Here is a 21,756-nt window from a genome sequence, read left to right as displayed (position 1 = left end):
TAGAATTTTCATATTATAGGTATAAAGGTTACAATGGAATATAATTCAGGTACAAACCTTGTATTGTGAAAACAGTTTGTCAAGGAATGAGGCTATGTCTATTTAACAGGCAGACAAGGTTATTTGGGTAAATGTGAAATGTTTTATTAGACCACCTGAATAATTGGAAAAAAAATTGTTCTTTACTTGCGGGCACAGGCACCCTTCTTCAGGCATGGGAAGAGTCTGCTGGTGTTCTCTCTAGGGTTGAAAGAAGCTTAAGCCAATATGCAAAATGCAGGTCTGTGAAAATGCAAGTATATGGCAAAGAAGATCAGAGGGGATGAGTTAATGGGTGTCTATTTAATGTCAATTTAATAGACACCTATAATTTGTAGCTCACTGATGATTTACACTTCCCTGTTTAGCTAGAATCTTAAAGTTGGTTGCACTTTTTTCATTGTGTGTCACTTAATGACATATTGTGTGCTAAGATTTTTCTAAGAGGACTACTAGAGTGCATGGACACATTAACTATTTATTGTGAAGTAAAGGAAGGTTAAGCTTTCTAATATGTCAGATATTCCATAGTACCTAGTGGGCATGTCTGCATGTTCATTAATGCACCAAAGTTACTGAGCATTAAGTTTAGTACCTGTAACAGTACTAACTTAATGCACCTTAAATTGGTGCTACTGTGCATTAGCACTAATGAATGCTTTTTGTGTGATGTTTGATGTGCATTGTACTAAAGCCACTGCACATTAGGATAGTTTTTCCAGCCATACTAATGCACAGTAGAATTAATCCAATGCACATTAAGCATCTCATGTATATGCACCCACTCTTTCCTTAAAATAAAATAAAAGTTATTCTCTGGTTGTTTAGCTCACTATTTGTGTTGGGATATCAAGTAATGTAAATACATAATAATAATTTGAGGATGGAGTGTATTGAAGACTTCAGTTCAGAGAAGCCCATGTCACCTTCCTTTTTGTTTTGCTACTAAAGATATAAATGCTCTCCCAAAAACAAACATGCCTTAGTTTAGCATCTATGTGTTCAGAGCAAAGATTTGGGCCAGCATCTAAACTGCTTAGCATTGAAACCCTATAAAGCAACACAGGATATGGCAGATCATCTCTTAGGCAGCGCCATGTAGGTCTGGTATCAATGCATTTGATTGTTCAATAAAGTGTCACAGATTCCTGCCAAATTCTGTGACTTCAAACAGGCCCAAATATCTTTGCAAAAATAATATACTTGAGTATTAATAAGTTCAGTGGTATATTACTTCATTCCAATTACAACAAGTATCAAGGGCCCTGGCATTCTTTATATCTAGGACATGATTACCATATTAATCATTCCAAAAGGAGTGACCTGATGGCATGTTAAAGCCAATTTATGGCATGATAAAATAGCAAATAAACCACAAAGATATTTCCTTTATAATGTTTAACACCTTTGGCCATGTGCTCATGAGTAGGAATGTGCACTTTGAGGCACCTGGAAGGCTTTTGAAGTGCCACAAAATGCACATGTCCCGTGTGAATTGGTTTGCTGCACTGCATATTTGCAATGCTATGGCAAAATTAGATACCAGGAAATCCCAGTATCTAGAACAAGCATGGAGAAAAAATGCAGTGTGATGCACATAACTGCAGTGTGTGCTGTCCAAAACTGGAGCCTGGTGTGCCAGAGTCATGCTCTAGCTTCTGGCCAGGGTCTGCATGCCCAGATCCCCACTGCTGCAGCCTTGGGAGGCCCTCAAGACCTCAGGTAAGCTGGCCCCAGCCTCCTCTACCCCACCCAGGGCAATTTGCCAGAGAATGTGTGCAGGAGCATTCCCTGGGGACAACTAGCAGCAGCATAAAAATGTGCAACTGCTACTTGTCCCCAGGGAAATACCCCTGAATGCTCATGGGGATGCACCCTTTGTGCCTTGTTTATATTACCCCTTAAACTGAATGTGTGGCATGTCAGGGCTAATCCATGACAGATCCTAATAACTAGTTGAGTGTAGAGATCCAGCTGTATCTTAGACACAGCCATCCTCTCATTGGTCAAACCCAGTGCCCCTGTCTGATCCCCAGCAGCAGATGGGAGTGGGACGGGGTGCCGTGACCCTAGCATTAAATTATAACTTCAATCACTACAGTACTAGGGGAGCTTTAAAGAATGTGCTGAGAAATTCCCCAGGCTTCCTCACTGAGGATTTGGGACACAGTACCCAGCAGCTTTGGCCTGGCCACTGAGTACAGAGGATTAGAGGCCCCTGGTGAGGTTTAAAGTCCCCTTTGGTTCCCCACCCCTATCAGCAGCCTCTGATCCTCTGTACCTATTCCCCTGTCCTAGATAGTCCCAGTCTCAAACTAGCCTTGAGGATGTCCCAGCTGGGACCAACAATGAGTCACTGCTCTGAGGACTCAAGCTCCAGTCCACACTGGTGCTGGTTCAAGTCCACTGTTGCAATCCCAGGAGCCAGAGATGACAATGAACTGATTATGAGCAGAACTGGAAGGCATTCTTCTTTCAATCTGACATTGCAAAGTGAACCTGGGATCATATTATAGGTTTCTCCTGCACTGGCAAGTAATAATTCATTGACTGGATCTAATCTAAAAAATCGTGCCTTGCGCCATGCACATGTGGCATGGGAGGCAGTATGGTTCTTCAGATCAGGGATCAGATTGCATCTTGCCATTAAACCAGGGATGGGCAAAATGGTGGATCTGGCAGGTGGCTGAACTCCATTTCCCAGCAGCCCCTACCCACATGGCTGGGGCTGGTTTCCATGGACACCGCAGCAGCCGTGCTGTGATAGTGCAAGGCTGGGGTTTCTGTGGAGACCAGCCCTGGCAGCACTGATAGGGCATGTGGCAGGGCATGGAGTCACTCCAGGGCCAGGCTGGAACCTTGCAGCAATGACAGCATGGTCTGGAGCCAGAGCAGAGCCACAATCTGCCGCCTGCATGCTCTGGGCATAGGCATGCAGGCGGCAGATTGTGGCTTTGACCTGGCTCCAGACCATGGTGTTATTGTTGCAAGGAGCCGAGGCAGATCTGGGATATGCTGCCTACATGCCCCTGCCCGGAGGATCAGATCGCAGCTCTGCCCAAACTACAGACCATGCCGTCACCATACAAGAACCCAGCCAAGCACTGCTGCAGCTGGTTTCCACAGAAACCCCAGTCCCACACTATAAGAGTCTGGCTGCTGCTGGGGACTCCATGGGAAGTGGCCCTGATCATGCAGGTAAGGGCTGCTCGGAAATGAAGTCCACTTCCGACTGGATCCAGCTCATGGGCCAGATTTTGCACCCCCCCCGTATTAAATGAACATAACAAAACTATAAATCGAGTGCCTAGGAAATCTAAATTCTGAGTATATATGAGTTAGCACTGATGTATCAGTTAGTGACAGATTTTTACAGTCTGTTAAAACATTTTTACTCCACTGCAACTCCACTGAAATCAAGTTGTCATTGTTCCCAGTGGTTGCTTTGCCCTTTTTCAGTGATGGTAACCCAAACAGTAACTCCACTGAATATAGGAATGACACACTGCACCAGTGTATTGATACCCGTCCTGATCACTGCCATTCCAGAAATGCTCCCGTCATCACCAGGGATCCTGGTTTTCCCTAATAAAAAAAAATATTGCAAGTTCTCCAATAAAAAGGCAAATTCCCTAATAAGAAACCCAAAATGCATAATTAAAATTAAAGGTCCCCCCGGTCCAACCAGTCCTGGTTTTGCCTCTCACTCCCCCCCTCTACAGCCCCCACAGCTTTGCTGGTGCCCCTCGCTCAACACTCACAGCCCCTGTTCCCCCAGCTCTGTCAGAGGCTATCTAGCTTCCAGGGCTATAGACCTGGGGCTGCAGCCCCCTGCCTCCTATGCCCCCTGCTGCAGGCTCAGACAGAAGGGGTGTTTCCCTACCACTGTGTGCACTCCTGGGGGTAAGGGGGGACCCATAACCCCTAGATGTGTACGTGGGGCAGGCACAGGCTATGGGCTTGGGCTCCCATCCTGCTTCCCTTCCCCCAGGGCCTCCACATCCCAGCAGGCATGACCTGGCATGGCAGGGAACGGGGGGGGGGGCACATGGGGAGCTCCTTGCCACTGTGAGCTCTGCACTGCTCTGGCAACATGCCTCTATGTGCCACTGCTTTGAGGGGTGCAACCCTTTGCTGCTGCTTTCATTGCAGCCCTGTGCACAGGAGGTGTGTTGCCAGGGCAGTGTGTAGCTCACAGCAGTGATCAGCTTCTCTGCACAGCTCTGATCTTCCCTCCTGCCCTGCACTCTCCTGGGGCCTCCACAGCCCAGCAGGAGCAACCCAGCATGGCAGGGAAGAATGGAGCCACGTGGAGAAGCTTCTCACTGCTGAGAGCTCTGCACTTCTCTAGCAGTGCACCTCCTGTGCACAGGGCTGCAGTGAGAACAGCAGCGTGGGATTGCACCTATCAAAGCAGCAGCATGTGCAGGAGGTGTTGCCAGGGCAGCGCAGAGCTCACAGTGGATCCCATCATGGCCCCACTGTTCCCTGCTGCAGTGGGTCATGTCCACTGGGCTGCAGAGGCCCTGGGGGAGGGAGAAGGGCAGGAGCCTGAGCCCACAGACTGAGCCTGCCTTGCATACAGATCTGGGGGCATGGGTCCCCTCTACTCCCCATGAGTGCATGTGGCAGTGAGGAGCTGGCCCTCTCTCCCTCCCCCAGATGAGCCACTCACAGCCCCATCTTGGTCCATACTGGGGCCCTGCAGCCACATATTGCAGCCCCAGGCTCTAAGCACTGCCTGGATGGGCAGCAGCCCCAGCTCTGCCCAGCTCCCTCCCCCCATACAGGGGCCTCAATCCACCCCTCCACCCCACTTACCTGCTGGAGCTGTTCTGCAGGCTGCCTTGTCCATGTGCATGTACATGCATGTGGTGCCCCCTATCTCACCACTTTCCTCCTGCTACCTCCCAGCTATCTGAAGGCTGGAACTCTGCAGGGAGCTCAGTGAAAAATTTCAAAATCCATGAGTTTCTCTGGTAAAATGAGAAATCCATGTTTGCTTCTGGTAATAGGTACAATCCATAGTTTACTCAGTTTTTTCCATGGGAAATGGAAAACCCAGATCCCTGATTGTAACAGGGAGCCTGCTTAGGGCTGATCTCACTGTGGCCCACCATTCTGTTTCTGGGCTAACCACCTGCCTTCTTGCCCACCACGCCTTGTAGTTAATTGATTAACTGATGTCGATTAAGCAGGAGGCAGCCCATTTCTTGCCCTGATGCCAGGGGGCCCTATCTGCGGCTCCGGTTCTCCCCTACACCACAGCCCAAGCCTCACAGATAGCATCCAGATGTTATTCATATCACTGGCCCTGCACTGGTCCCCAGAATCCTACTAGTTGGACCCCCACTTAGATCCCTCTGTTCAGGCAGCCTGTTCTGCCTTCATTCCCAGCTAGATAGCTCCCTGAGCTGCTTCCCCCTTATGGGTGTGGTCCCCCCAGGACCTTCGGCTCTATCGGCCCTGGCGTACCTCCAGGCCAGTAGGAACCCCAGGCTCTCAGCTCTTGGGTGTTCCTCACGGTGGGCCCCTATCCCTTTGACCCTTCTGGTACTGTCCCCAGCTTGGACCTGTCGGGGGATGTCAAGACAGGTTAAGAGTCTATGGCCCGACTCTCTCTCTCTCTCTCTCTCTCTCTGGGGTTCACCTTCTAGTCCCTACAAAGGGGGTAACCCACCTGGTTGTGGGGGCTAGAGGTCAAGGCATCCCAACCCACCTTTCACCAGGGTGGTAACTGGCCTGGTATTTCCTGGGGGCTTCTGCACCACTGAGAGCCCCACCAGGCCACCCACTCCTGGCAGGATGCAGTTTTAGGTTGTACCCAGGACCAGGAGCCTCCTAACCATCCCTTACCTCCAGATGATACCTGCAGCCAGACTATGTTGTTGCCTGGCCTCCCAACATCAAAATGTCCGGTTTATATGGTCAGCCCTGAATCTAAAATGGCTGCCCTAATCAGGCACCTGCTGGCTGCTATCTTCTGGCCCTTAAAGTGGCAGGCACAAACAGTGCCCTGACACACTGATCATCGCAGCAACAGGAATTTTTCACACACAGTTTGCGTGGGCTAGTGAAATCAGAATACTGCATTGGTGATACAGATCATAATGTATGCCATTCTATTGTGCAAAGAGGAATCAGGGAAAAGTATAGTAATTCTTTTGATCCCATATTTGAATGATGTTTTAAAGTAAGGAGTCTCTGTGGGAAATGGGTTTCTTATGCAGGTAAATATTTGAGATTTAAAAAAATATATATATATATTTTCCCAAATTGAGACTACAAGTCAGAATCTGATATATTTTGAGAACATAAAATATGTTTTTATGTTGATCTAGGGTCATTCAGAACACTTTTCTTTGATAAATTTAAAACTTTTCACTTTGATTTTGAATGTTTGTTTAATAAAATCAAATGTTCAAACAAAATAATTTTGAACTGGGAAACAAGATTCTCTTTTATTTAAATATATCAAGAATGAGAGAATTCAGTCCTTTTCAAATTTGTTTCAATATGTTTTTTAGGTAAAAAATGTTGTTGAGACTTTCTTGCTAACAGTTTCAGCTTCAATGTATCAACATTTTCCAATGGGAAACTTATTTGCTAAGATATTCCCAGCCATCTCCATTTTTAAGTAATCACATCAGGCTTTAGTTTCAAGTGTGTACAGATAATGTTAATTGTGTTAGGCACCAATCCGTAATATCATAATTACATGTGGTCTAACAAAAGTGATATGTGGTCTGCTACAAAGTCTTTATTATTACACAAACTACAGCTGTTTTTTCCTTGATTAAAAACAAGGTAATGAAGAAAGTGTTCAAGTACACCACTTTCTCCCTAAGTATGGTAATTAGTACCTCAAAAAAAAGATTATTGCAATCAATTCCTTTGTCATTTTTGTTTTGTTCCCGTTTACCCAGTATCATTAAGGTTTGCTGCTGGAATAATAATCCCTCTCCCATTACGCAAAGTAAACAAAATAGAATACTAGTACAACGTAAATACATAGCCTTTGATTGTTCCATAAAAATGCCTTCTTCCCAAAGGAGTGCTAATTCTGCGATAGATACTCTTTCTTCTATTTCATTCAGTCCAGGTTTCTAAAAGCAGTTAGAAATGAAATTACAGGGATTTGGAGGAGGCCAGGACTATCTGCTTTAAAGGCTTGCCTTTGAAGGGAGCCCTGCTGTCATGGCCTTCCTAATTTTTGAACTCCCTCTTCCTCTGCCATGGAAAGACAAACACTAATTCAGTCCATGTTTCTTTACAGGCTTTCTGTAGGACTGGTGAAGAAATGATACATATCCATCAAGCTCCGTCCTTCCCTACATGTAGCTCCTAAATTACCACAGGCTACATTCCTAGGCTCTGCAATCCCAACTAGTAATCTGTTCTATTTTCATCTCATTTTCCACAGAATGGGGTGGTTTGAGTAACGTGAGAATTGGGCAAGGTAGACAAAGCCTACATAAGAATGCTGCATTCCTAAAAAATAATTTTGAGTTGATGATTCTAGTGTTATGATTTGTAGTCCTGAGGATCCAAAGCAGACACCATTATAATCTAATACAAACCTGGCAACTTCTGATCCAAGTACAAGTGCAAGGCTGTCTTGTTTGGACTATCTTGACTAGGTTATTTGTTTGTATGACTGGGACACTTGTTACCCATCAGCTCTGTGTTGCTGAGGGAGCCCTGGCACCCAACTTGCTGGACTTACAAAGGACTTTTTCTATTTCCCCCCCCCCCCACGCCTCATCTACCCAGAACTAAGCAGAAGAAAAGTTTAATAGGCATTTCAGGCCATACATTCCCCTGTCCCAGTATGGGAGGCCTATTTAAACTTGATTGACTAAAACTCGGTTGCCGGGTTAGGGAATGCTGAAGCAAGAGACTGAGTCAGAGGGGGTATGGGCGACATTTGAACAATCATTAAGGGTTCATCACAGCATCCAGTCCATTGTAGCCCTAACCACAAATGCTGTCATATTTTTCCCGGGATGAGTGGTGGAAGTTCTCCCCACCAAGTTTATGAACACTCCAAGTAATCCCTTCAGGTCTGTTAAAAGACTACAGTAAGATCTGAAAGTCATGCAAAGCTGAGGCTTATTCACAACAGGTAAAATACAAAACACTGATGCTGACTTCACAGTACAAGCATAGCTAGGCCATTGAGAAGAAACAATGTGGTATCCTTTCCAGTATATCTTCTATATACATAATAATTTCAAGCTGGCTCCTAGATGCCTGGTTAATCTTTAAAACTTGATGGTTTTCCTGGTTGTTAATCAATTTCTTGAGATGTTCCAAACTAGATAACCCCTTGTCACTGAGAAAGGCAATTCATTTAAATTTAAACTGTTTATATAACAGGATTTTCCATCAATTATGGCTTGGGACCCTCTTGATTTACACAATTAAAAGAATGCTTTGAAGGGACTGGACTAAGGGTATAAGAAAGCTGTAAAGCAGCAAACAGTGTGCTTCAAGAGAGAGAAATATCTGACACCATCCACTGTTGTTCTCAAGAAGCTGAGAGAAACAGATTGTCTCCCTTCAATGATCGTGCTGGGAACTTTGCTTGTCAACAAATCACCCAAGTGCCTTGGAATGGTGAGATCCCAGCTCTCACTCTCTCTTTGTCTTTCTACCTTTCTCTCTCTAGGCATAGCTTTCTGAGCCTAAATTGTATTAGTTAAGCTGAACGACGTTTCCCCAAATACTCAATTAAACCAGGGTAATATTGTAATTGTTTTTGCTTGTTTTCTTTTGCATGTCTATTACTACTAGTACCATTATAAATTTCATATACTTAGCAATAAATAACTTTTATAGTCAAACTGGTGGTAACCGGGTGTATTTTTCCTTCTCTTCTTCCCCTTCCCCACTTGCTCTGCAGCAATGCTTCTTTTACCTAAGCCAAAGATCCCTGTGAAGCCCAGAAATACTGTGGGGTCTGCTCATCAAGAGGCTACCACTACTAGAACAGTTAGGGCAAAAGATTGGGATGTGCTGAGTTTGAGACACATAAGGGGATCAGCTTGTACAGGCTGATTGACCCAGTTTGGCTCAGACGTGCCCTAATGAACTGAATGCTGGCCCATGAGGGTGTCAGCTGGACACCCAGCCAGATTCAGAGGTATTCTGTTCAACTGTGTGCTTGTGTCTGACTGCATTTTATTGTTACCTTAATGAACTGATTCCTGGCATATGAGGGTGTCCGCCTGTACATGCTGATCAACCCAGCCGGGTCAGGTGTGTCACATCAATGTGTGTGTGTGTTTGTGAGTGTATTTGACTGATTTGGTGGCTGGAGGAACCCAACCCCACTGAAACTGAGTCCTGCAAGATAGCTCCACTGGGAGTGAGGGCTTGCAGAAGGGAGATATACAGCTCCGTATAGAAACACAAGTAACACAGGCAGCACACTGATACAATTAAAGACCCTAGAAATGTATCCCTAATAAATAAGCACACCCCAAAGTGATGGGCAAATCTGGTAACACACTTATTACAAAAAAAATCTGTAAGGATAATTGAAACAAGTATATTGAGTAACCAACTTTCACTTCAAAATAACTTTTCTACAATACAAATCATCAATAAAAGGAATGCAGTGCATTGCCAGATGCAGAAAATTTATAACTATATCTCAATATGATCAGTCTAATTTTTTATAGCTACTGATCATGGTTTTGGTTTTTAGTAAGAACTTATTTTTCTGACTCTTTACTCTTTACAGAACTGCATGGACAAATTGCAATCCAAGGCCTTGTTCCTGTAAAGATTTACACATGACCTTAACTTTATTTAGAATAAGTCATCCAGTCATTCCTCACAAAGAGCTCAGTTCTATAACAAGTTTCCCACTTTGGGTCCAGTTCAAATCACTTACGTGCATTCTTTCCTTTAAGAACCTGAGTAGCACCACATCCTCAGCACCTTGAATCTGGAAATACTTATGAACGTGCTTAAAATTAAATACTTTAGTTCAAAAGTGCACCACTGCTATTTTCTGTGTGCTGATGTGCATTTCACCGCTTAAACAAATGCATGAGGTGATGAAGCACCCCTGGACTTTCACTTAATTTTAACCAGGGAACAGCTTTCTATGTTTTGAAAAAGTATTTTATCTAACCAAGGGCATAGATTAGGTTGTTTAGGCTGGGGGAGATTGCCTGTTGCGTAGTTGCTGATTGCTGGCCTCGCTAGAAGGAAAAGCTGTATCAACAAAGTTCCGGAGCTGGAAGGGGGGTTACTTGGGGGGGAGCTGGAGGGGGGGTTACTTGCTGGGCTTGCTATACCTTTCATCACATCAGCAAGTTTAACCTGTTACGTAGCTATATAAGGCAGACACCCACTGGGGTGTGGGTGCTTGCTTTGCGAATGATTGCCAAGCACCACTTTCTGCGCAGAAATAAAGATTAAGTTGGATCCTTCACCCCTGTGTGTTTATTGGCACAAGCGCACCGGGCACGAACTCACTGTCCTTTGGTGACAACAGAGGCACAGTGAAGTTCGCCTCAGCTCACATGCAGAGCAGACTCGATTAATCAAGTTTGCTCTGAAGCAACAGATCTCTGGGGCATTGCTGGGAAAAGGTAGGTGCGTTAATTCCTTTAGATTTTTAGCAAAAGGTGAAGGTTAGACAGGTTTGTACATGCTTTGTGGAATCAGGGCTGTTGACAGTAAAGTTTTTCACAAGTCAATCATTTTTTGACACATTTTCTTTTAGGCATTGTATATATCCCAAACTTGGAGATATTTGGACAAATACATGAATAAATATGAAGAAACTAGAGGAAAACTAATAGATTTCAGTATAAGAGGATTATAAAATAATAATATACATGTTATGATTGGAGGCTGGTTTAACTGGTTTGACCTGCTGCTGCAAATGAGAGTTTACAATATAAAGTTCCAGCTGCACTGCTATCAGCTACCCACTACCATATTATTCCATTCATGAAACTCTGCTACTTGAACTCAACTATCTAATTTAATTGTTAATTTCAAATAATACAATGATCCTAAGGGCTACAGCTGGCTTAAATATTAAATCACTTTTTATAAATGCTGGAAGCACAACATAATAATTTTGTAGCACATCATGGCATCTTTTTACCAGCTTTGCTGCAGTGCTTTAAACAAATCACAAATGGCCATGATGCCAGGTCTATAAATTGTGATGTGGGGATGCTAAACGACCATCAAATAAATTACTGACTGTCGTCAAAAAGATCAGACATGGTGCAGGTGCACATAATCATAATAAAGCAACTGGATAGTATATAATTACCAATGATTATACTCTTAAAGCTAAACAGGCATTTTATAGGATTCTAATATTTTTTCTGGCTTTCTTTCTATATTTAAGTAGTTATGAGATATCTTAAAAGAGGATCTGTTAGGAGTGATAGACTTCTAGATTTGTGAGAGTACATCAAGTTGTACTTTTTAAACTATGATTTTAAAGGTTCTGAGAGACAAGCAGGAATAGGACAAGTGTTCCAATATATACATTTTACTATAAAAGTGACAACTATAAGCACAAAATAAACAGTTTCACATGTAAAAAGAACAGGTGGCATATGCAAACAGATATCTGTAATGTAATTATCCTGTGTGTGTGTGTGTGTGTGTGTGTGTGTGTGTGTGTGTGTGTGTGTGTAAATGACCTTGTTTGCATCAAATATGCATGTTTTATACATCCTTTTTAGGTTAAAAAATTTATCATACAGGTCTCTGTGGCCATGTCTATATGACAGGCTACACTGCTGTAGCAACAAGCTATGACTACGTAGCTCATTGCTATGGCAATGTAATGTTGGCAGGCAATAAACTTGACACTTCCACTACTGCACAGTAGCTTGTTGCTACTGCACAGTACGATCAGATATGACCCATGCGCCACCCGGACTGTGCAGTACTGGCGGGTACTGCGTAGTCATTTACGGGTGGGTAATACATACTGCCTATACAGTACCAACTGCATAATGGAGAATTTGTGTAGCCATGCCCTGTATTTATTTGACAAAACCAATATTTTATAAGTTGGGTTTCATTGTATTTTTTTTCACAAATAAAGAAAATACATCTAAATATTCTTACTAAAATAGAGCACTTTACTGAAAATACTACACTCCAAAAAGCAAAATTAAACCCTAAAACAACAAACAACAACTCTTTAGCTGTGTTAAAGAAATGAATCTCCATGGCAAGATGGTAAATATTTCATACCCTGCTTGTTGTATAAAACACAGACCCTAAGTAATTTAAAGGCAGAGACATAAGTTACATTTGTCACACAATCAGCCCCTTGAAAGCACTCTATAGCCATACCCTTACAGAAGGGCATAGCTGCAAAGAACTTTAGAAGTGCCCAATTGCACAAAAATCTGAACCCTCATTACATGAGGGCCTTTACATAAAGTGCCTTTATTATCATCTGTCAATACTCAGGAGCAGATACGGACTTACTGAGAGTAGCCCCACCTCCAGTGCTGTCTTCAGAATGGGAGGGGGAGGAGGAAGGGGAGGGAGATCCATCTGGGTTTTGCCCAGCCTGCACAGGAAGGTTGAAAAGGTGGATTGGAGCCCCCCTGAAGTGAGGGGCTCCAACCTACCCACAAAACCCTCTAGTACAGGTTGGGCAAACCCCAGACTGAGTTCCATCCCTTCCCTGTCCTGTGAATCCTGAAGATAGCACCGGAGCTTGGTGGGGGCAGGGGGCGGGGAAGGGGAGAGGGAAGTTCAGGACAGGGGTGTGGGCTAGGAGAGAATATAAGTTCATGAACAAATTTCTAATTTCATATCAGGATTCAATGTGGGAATCTTTAACAAAATTCATGTATTAATAAGTTAAAAAAATAGAGCATTTTATATTATCAGTGCTGGGGGATAATTGCTTCATTTAGATAAATTTAAAACACTGTTGTTTTCATTTCAACCTACTATTTTCCTCTGTCAGTTATATTGTACTTAATTTTTTAACAAAATAAATGATGCTGGAATGAAAATTAGTTTTTTTGTTCCCAAAAATATCAAGACAGGAAATTTTAGACATTTGTTTCATTTTTCTTTTCAAAGTGGGAAGTTTTTTTCAAAACTGTCCTTTCCCACAAAAGGTATCAGAATTTACAGAAGCATTCCTGACCAGTTCTACATGAATTCCCTAAATCTATGTCTATATTTAGAAAAAAAAAGATTCTTTTTGTGTGCAATTTTTTAAAACAACTGATTAGAGTGGGCTAAAAGTAAAAAAAAAAAAAAAAGATAAAATGGCTGGTTGAAGAGCTGAGTGCATATCTAAATCAGTATTTGATTAAGCATGGGACAGGCATTATCCTAAATTTAAATTGTATCAAGCCACACATTTTGGAAATGCATAAAGCAATTCCAACACACAACAAAGGAGCATAAAAGAAAGTGGATGGGGAAACGAATAAAAGCATCTGAAACAGACTGAACATGTGCAAATCTGAAGTTGATTTAGCTTACACTCATAGCTTTAGCTACAACCTTGTAGAAAAGAGAGTTGAGAGAGGAGCTACAGAGGGACCAGCACTAAAATTGCATCATACTCAACACATCTATGTAAGACACTATAATACTGTAACAACACGCTACAGAGACATAGCATTGGTGAGCACAAACTGTGACAGCACCACTATGTTCCCATAGTAATGTGCTTCTGCACTATAGCACATTGCTACGGTGATGTAGCGGCTGAAAATAACCGTGTGCTGCTGGCACAGTTCAGTACGGGCTGTTACTGTGCCGTCATTTAGTACTTCAAAAAGAACAACGGTGCCATAGGGGCACAACATAACAACGGTGCCATAGGGGCACAGGTAGATATGCCAAGTGACTATGAGGAGATCAAAAACAGGTGGATAGTGAACATAAGCTCCCCAGTGTGGGTATCTCTTCCATCTTAATACCAGAGAAGACTGACTTAAATCAGAGTGATTTAAAACACTAGTTTTAAAGGAATCAGGATACCATGATTTAAATAAATTATTTCAATCTTGTTATGCACTTGCATTTTTTGTTTTGTTACAGAGAAGTTTGTTCATGAAGTTGGTAAAATCTGATAACTTTTTGACTAAGCAGAAGTTTTGATAGCTTTCATAGATATTTGTTCAAACAGATAACTTAAACCATATTTTTCCGGGGTTTTTTTATATTTCATTATGTTAGAAAATGGTTAACACATTGTTAAATGACTAATTTTCACTTATTATTTAGGGCAATAATAGATTCATAGATTCATAGATGTTAGGGTCGGAAGGGACCTCAATAGATCATCGAGTCCGACCCCCTGCATAGGCAGGAAAGAGTGCTGGGTTCAGATGACCCCAGCTAGATACTCATCTAACCTCCTCTTGAAGACCCCCAGGGTAGGGGAGAGCACCACCTCCCTTGGGAGCCCGTTCCAGACCTTGGCCACTCGAACTGTGAAGAAGTTCTTCCTAATGTCCAATCTAAATCTGCTCTCTGCTAGCTTGTGGCCATTGTTTCTTGTAACCCCCGGGGGCGCCTTGGTGAATAAATCCTCACCAATTCCCTTCTGTGCCCCCGTGATGAACTTATAGGCAGCCACAAGGTCGCCTCTCAACCTTCTCTTGCGGAGGCTGAAAAGGTCCAGTTTCTCTAGTCTCTCCTCGTAGGGCTTGGTCTGCAGGCCCTTGACCATACGAGTTGCCCTTCTCTGGACCCTCTCCAGGTTATCCGCATCCTTTTTGAAGTGTGGCGCCCAGAATTGCACGCAGTACTCCAACTGCGGTCTGACCAACGCCCTATAGAGGGGAAGTATCACCTCCTTGGACCTATTCGTCATGCATCTGCTGATGCACGATAAAGTGCCATTGGCTTTTCTGATTGCTTCATCACACTGCCGGCTCATGTTCATCTTGGAGTCCACTAGGACTCCAAGATCCCTTTCCACCTCTGTGCCACCCAGCAGGTCATTTCCTAGGCTGTAGGTGTGCTGGACATTTTTCCTCCCTAGGTGCAGCACTTTGCATTTCTCCTTGTTGAACTGCATCCTGTTGTTTTCTGCCCACTTGTCCAACCTATCCAGGTCTTCCTGCAGCTGTTCCCTGCCCTCCGGCGTGTCCACTTCTCCCCATAGCTTTTTGTCATCTGCAAAATTGGACAGAATACATTTGACTCCCTCATCCAAGTCACTGATGAAGACATTAAAGAGTATCGGTCCAAGGACCGAGCCCTGCAGGACCCCACTGCCCACACCCTTCCAGGTTGAGACCGACCCATCTACCACGACTCTTTGGGTGCAACCCTCTAGCCAATTCACCACCCACCGGATTGTGCAGTCATCCACGTCACAGCCTCTTAACTTGTTCACCAGTATGGGGTGGGATACCGTATTGAAGGCCTTCCTGAAGTCTAAGTGTACGACATCCACCCCTCCTCCTGTGTCCAGGCGTTTCGTAACCTGGTCATAGAAAGAGACTAGGTTGGTCAGGCACGATCTGCCCGCCACAAACCCGTGCTGGTTTCCCCTCAGCATAATCTGCCCTGCCGGGCTCTCATAAATGTGAGCCTTGATAATTTTTTCAAATTGTTATAGTTGGATAGAAACTAGAATTCAGTTAAAAACAGCAAAAATAACTTTTGAAAAATCATTTTTAATTATGTTTGGCAAATATGCTTGACAAAGAAAAACAAAAATGTTAGCAAAAATATTTACATTTAAACTCATTTATTGAACAAAGATTTATCTGTGATTAGTGAGCTGAATTGAATTTTTTGGTCTTGATGCTCTTTAAGTGGTGAGAGCAAGCAAATCTCATCATCTCACCTTGATTTTACTCATAGGTTGAAAAAAGGAGAAGAAAATTGTCCTGCTTATTTGACAAAATCACTTTTAACCTTTGAAAGGTATAGCTGAATAAATCGAAATACAGAACATATCCTCACTTCACCTGCAAAATGGGCTACCTCTGTCAAAAGCTTCTTTAGTACTTTAAGGATGTAGTTACATATTACCTTTCAAATGTGTTGAATGCTCTTAAAATGAAAGTGTCTGCAGATTAAGCCAGGAAAAGACAAACTCTGAATGTCTCAGAGTTAATTCTCTTCAAATGAGTTTTAACTCCAGATAGTGTTCAGTAGCCCATATTGCAGTAACTTTAGTCCGTTCCAGAGGGCTAATATCAGTATTTTGTGGTCCTTCAGTATCGCAGAAGGCACCACTCCCAAGTGACTAGCTATCCTCCCAAACTCCTATGCCCTGAAGAGACAGTCTGGACAGCCAAGCACTGGTGGATGGATGTGGAGAGAGGAAGGGAAGGAGACAGGGATGGGGATGGGGATGGGGACATCTACTGCTGCTTCTGCTGCACTCAGGCTGAGCACAGCTCCCCTCTCTTCTCCATCTGCCAGGTAGTAGGTAAGGAGAGAACCCCCCACCCCCAACTACATTGCCACTGCTGCTATCACTGCCACTTTGGGCTGAACGCAGCCCTCTGAACAGTCCCTGGTGTGACATATTTCAGGGGCAGAACCAGAAGCAGCTCAGGAGTGGGAAGCCAAGAAACAAGGAAAAGGTAGTGGGGAGGGAGGAGGCACCTTTGTGGGGGAAAAAGCAGTGGCAGGTACTGGAGAGTTGGCAAGTAGGGATAGACTTTGTAACTCCTAGCTACAGCCCTGCTTGCCAGCCTTCCAGCAGCAAGTCAGAGCAGTACAGGTCAGAGCGGGTATTAAGACACAAATGTACAACTGTTCAGACATGATCTAACTTTAATGCTGCTTAACTTTTGCACATTCTAAGTGTAATGTGTAATTACGCACTTTCATAGATTTATAGATGTTAGGATCGGAAGGAACCTCAATAGATCATCGAGTCCAACCCCCTGCATAAGCAGGAAAGAATGCTGGGTCTAGATGACCCCAGCTAGGTGATCATCTAACCTCCTCTTGAAGACCCCCAGGGTAGGGGAGAGCACCACCTCCCTTGGGAGCCCGTTCCAGACCCTGGCCACTCGAACTATGAAGAAGTTCTTCCTAATGTCCAATCTAAATCTGCTCTCTGGTAGCTTGTGGCCATTATTTCTTGTAACCCCCAGGGGCATCTTCGTGAATAAATACTCACCAATTCCCTTCTGTGCCCCTGTAATGAATTTATAGGCGGCCACAAGGTCGCCTCTCAACCTTCGCTTGCGGAGGCTGAAAAGGTCCAGTTTCTCTAGTCTCTCCTCGTAGGGCTTGGACTGCAGGCCCTTAACCATACGAATGGCCCTTCTCTGGACCCACTCCAGGTTATCCGCATCCCTCTTGAATTGCGGCACCCAGAATTGCACGCAGTACTCCAACTGCGGTCTGACCAGCGCCCTATAGAGGGGAAGTATCACCTCCTTGGACCTATTCGTCATGCATCGGCTGATGCACGATAAAGTGCCATTGGCTTTTCTGATGGCTTCGTCACACTGCCAACTCATGTTCATCTTGGAGTCCACTAGGACTCCAAGATCCCTTTCCACTTCAGTGCCACCCAGCAGGTCATTCCCTAGGCTGTAGGTGTGCTGGACATTCTTCCTCCCTAGGTGCAGCACTTTGCATTTCTCCTTCTTGAACTGCATTCTGTTGTTTTCTGCCCACTTGTCCAACCTATCCAGATCTGCTTGGAGCTGTTCCCTGCCCTCCGGCGTGTCCACATCTCCCCATAGCTTTTTGTCATCTGCAAACTTGGACAGAGTGCATTTCACTCCCTCATCCAAGTCACTGATAAAGACATTAAAGAGTATCGGTCCAAGGACCGAACCCTGCGGGACCCCACTGACCACACCCTTCCAGGTCAAAACCGACACATCCACCACGACTCTCTGGGTGCGACCCTCCAGCCAATTCGCCACCCACTGGACTGTGTAGTCATCCAAGTCACAGCCTCTTAACTTGTTCACCAGTATGGGGTGGGATACCGTATCGAAGGCCTTCCTGAAGTCTAAGTGTACGACATCCACCCCTCCTCCTGTGTCCAGGTGTTTCGTAACCTGGTCATAAAAAGAAACTAGATTGGTCAGGCATGATCTGCCTGCCACGAACCCGTGCTGATTTCCCCTCAGCATAATTAGCCCTGCTGGGCTCTCACAAATGTAAGCCTTGATAATTTTTTCAAAGACTTTGCCAAGGATGGAGGTGAGACTGACTGGCCTATAGTTGCCCGGGTCCTCCTTCCTCCCCTTTTTGAAAATGGGGACCATGTTGGCCCTTTTCCAGTCCTCCGGGACTTGGCCCGTGTGCCACAAGTGTTCAAATATTCCCGCCAGTGGCTCTGCAATGTCGTCGGCCAGTGTCTTCAGCACCCTCGGATATAGCTCATCCGGGCCTGCCGACTTAAAGGCATCCAGTTCTTCCAAGTGACTCTGCACCGTCTCAGGGTCTATGCATGGAAGTCTGGCACCTTGCTGCTGCCTTTCTACAACCCCAGTGAGAGACTTGTTGTGCCCCTCTCTTAGGAACACTGAGGCAAAGAACTCGTTGAGGAGTTCAGCCTTGTCCCCCCTGTCTGTCACCAATTGTTTCTGCCCATTTAGCAGGGGTCCTATTCCTCCCTGGGCCTTCCTTTTACTCCCTATATATCTAAAAAACAATTTCTTGTTGTCTTTTACTTGGGTTGCCATCCTCAGCTCCATGGTAGCTTTGGCCTGTCTAACCACCTCCCTGCAAGCACGAACAGAGGAGGTATATTCATCTTTGGTGATCTCTCCCTGTTTCCACTTTTTATGTGCTCCCCTTTTGTCCCTTAGGCTGCCCTGGATTTCTCTGGTCAGCCAGGGAAGCCTCCTGGCCCCTTTCCCTCTTTTGCCTCGCTCGGGGATCGTCTTGCTTTGTGCCCGAAGAATCGTTTCCTTAAGGCACAGCCACCCTTCTTGGGCTTCCATTTCTTCAAAACTCCTACTCTGCAGTGAGTCCTTGACTAATCGCCTGAGTTCATTGAAATCAGCTTTCCTAAAGTCTAGCACTTTCACCCTACTAGTTACCTTACTCACTCGAAGTCTTATGGTGAATCCTATTATTAGGTGATCACTGTCCCCCAGATGGCTACCAATCTGGAGGTCCGCTACCATGTCATCTCCCGTTGCCAATACCAGATCCAGTATGGCATTCCCCCTAATGGGACCATGTACCTCCTGTGTCAGGTGGAGGTCCTGTACACAGGTTAGAAACCTGTGTGAGCGGTGGGACTTTGCTGTCTGCGTCTCCCAGCAGATGTCTGGGTAGTTTAGGTCCCCCGTGACTACCGCCTCTTTAGCTTTTATGGTCTCCGAGAGTTGCCTCAGGAGCCCCGAATCTCTTTCTTCCCCTTGATGTGGGGGTCTGTAGCAGACCCCTACCACCAAATCCCTTTCTCCTTGCCCCCCATGTAGCCAAACCACAATCCTTCTACTTCCTTATCCTTGGATTCCGTCTTGATGAGGGTTGATGTATATTGCTCACTGACATAGAGCGCAACCCCTCCCCCTTTCTTCCCCACCCTGTCCTTTCTGTACAATCTATAGGCCTTAATATGTACCGCCCAGTCATGGGATGAATCCCACCAGGTTTCCGTTAGCCCCACTAAGTCATAGATGCTTTGTGCAAGCAGGAGCGCTAGTTCATCCTGCTTGTTTCCCATGCTCCTTTGAAACTCTGGTTCCAAGTGATCTTAGTATATAAGAAAATAAGCAACTGCTTATGAAAGCTTATGAAACTCTGATTTAGTCTTAAAAGTACAAATCCACCAATCCTTTCAAGCAATTAGCCAGTAACTACCATTACTTCGGGAGTTGTTGTTGTTTGTTTGTTTTTTTTTTTAACCTGGACAGAAAGTATACACTGCTCAATAATTAATTTATATTCTTTGAACAGGAATAGTAAGTTAAAATTAACATTGATTTTCAGATTTAATTTTAAATAAGTTTTACTTAAAAAGAAATCCATTTAATCTAAATAAATATCTGTTTATATAAGAATTATTATTTTTATTTATTTTTTTATTATTGGATTTCTATTCACTTTTCCCAATAGGGATTCATGGTGTTCCCCACTACGCACTCACTGGCTACATGTATTGTAGCAGTGTCTTCAATATAACATGCATGCTTTATTTATTACATGATTGTAATTATCTGAATAATACAATACACTTGTTTTGCACACCCATGGAAAAGCACTAGTGCAAGTTCACTGTTGTAAAATGTTATGCCAACTGATCTACTGCATGTAATCCTAAAAGTCACAAGTTATTCTGTCCCAAAGGCTTTCATGAGAGTGGAATGCGCTTACACCATTTTATCTTTAGTGCAACATCTGTGGATACAACTAAATTCAACTTAATTCTTCAGAATGTGCTTATGTCTCATTTCCATTTACTTCGTTCCTAGTAGAAGGAATCAAGTAAATGGAAACAATAGGGTTGTTCCACATGAATTTAAATGTGGAAGTGAATTCTTGTAGAATTTCATTCATACAATCTTATAATGGATCTTCTTTTCATACTTAATACATAGGAATGAAGATGGAACAACATCGTATAAAATCTTTGGGACAGGGACCATTTTTATTGGTGTCTATTCAGTGATTAGCAAAAATGGGATCCTGATGGTGACCAAAGCCAACAGTCAAATAAGGAAGTACAAAGAAATAATAAAATAATGCTATGTTGACAGAACCTAACACCATATGTTAGTCACATTTTTCCCTTCTGTTTTATTTAATTTAGTTACTGGATGGCATTATTTTTCCTTAAGAAATTAGAGGAATAATGTCAGTATTATTTTTTTCTCTCTTATCATGGTAAGTTAACACTGAGGAACATCCACACTAGGGAACTCCAGCCATGTGATAACTTTGGTCTCTATCTTTCCCTCCAGGTGGACTGGGAGAGTCAGATTCACAAGAAGTTGCAGAGATGATTAGAAGCCAATCTAGACTCTCTCCAGGAAGTGACTGAAAAAAAAAAATTGGAAAGAAAAAAGTGTAAAACATTAATGGGAAAGTATCAACATAGGAGGTCATCCCTGACAGGCATGACATCTTCATTACAGAAATTTTGAAAGAGAATAAAGATCTTTTAAAATATTGAGCTGGGTAGATTAAAAGAGTGATGTAAAAGATCTGGATTTCACATACCTTATCTATCAGCTTCAAAAGTCTATACCTTTAAAGAGTGTTACATTGAAACAGTAGTGAAAAGCAATGGATGTGAAAAAAAACCCCTACTATTGAAGTCAGCCACAAGCATCCTTGTGAAGAATTAAGAGGAGATAAATCTGGGTGTTTAACCATTACTTTACACTGGGGAGATAGAAATGTTCCTGCTGCTTTACTTGTTAGGGATATCTCCTGCAGAGGAATAAAAGATTTTGTCCCAGTTTCTATAAACTATACTCTATTGGAGTTTATGTAGCTATGGGAATTAACTTAAGGCACACCTGCCAAGCATGGGAAAAGGTCTTCCAAGCAACAGAGTTCATGTAGGTACCCTTGCTTCTCAGGAGAAGGTCACTGATTTCTGAAGCTACACATTGTATTTCTAACAAGATACCCAATAACTAATGGATATGTAGTTAGAATGGTTATGTATTTGTTCCCATCTTGGAATATGAATCCATGGTTTTAGTTTTGAAAATCTTGATATATTCAGTGGGGATAGTGAAAACTCAAAATTCCATCTTACATTCATTTTTATTAAATGCAACAATC

The 21,756-nt window shown here is 43.6% G+C and overlaps 3 long non-coding RNA genes across 3 annotated transcripts in view; 2 read left to right on the top strand and 1 right to left on the bottom strand.

The window, feature by feature from the left end:
* Positions 1 to 8,879, top strand: part of LOC132250857 (uncharacterized) — a 40,320-nt gene extending 31,441 nt beyond the window's left edge. The window contains exons 2-3 of the long non-coding RNA XR_009462514.1: positions 199 to 280; positions 7,316 to 8,879. This is a non-coding gene — a long non-coding RNA (uncharacterized LOC132250857). The remainder of the gene's footprint in view (positions 1 to 198; positions 281 to 7,315) is intronic.
* On the bottom strand, positions 3,002 to 6,053 carry LOC132250856 (uncharacterized). Its single transcript, XR_009462513.1, has 3 exons — positions 5,896 to 6,053; positions 4,861 to 5,015; positions 3,002 to 3,624 (listed from the first exon to the last, which is right to left on the bottom strand). It is a non-coding gene; the product is annotated as an uncharacterized LOC132250856 (long non-coding RNA).
* A 1,230-nt stretch (positions 8,880 to 10,109) lies between the features above and the next one.
* Positions 10,110 to 21,136, top strand: LOC109282282 (uncharacterized). Its single transcript, XR_002089221.2, has 2 exons — positions 10,110 to 10,646; positions 20,925 to 21,136. It is a non-coding gene; the product is annotated as an uncharacterized LOC109282282 (long non-coding RNA).
* Positions 21,137 to 21,756: the final 620 nt, after the last annotated feature.

The sequence above is a fragment of the Alligator mississippiensis genome, chromosome 5 (genome assembly GCF_030867095.1).
Source record: "Alligator mississippiensis isolate rAllMis1 chromosome 5, rAllMis1, whole genome shotgun sequence".
NCBI classification, from domain to species: domain Eukaryota; kingdom Metazoa; phylum Chordata; order Crocodylia; family Alligatoridae; genus Alligator; species Alligator mississippiensis.
The sequence above is the reverse complement of the archived record's forward strand: the minus strand, read 5'-3'. Positions and strand labels throughout refer to the sequence as shown.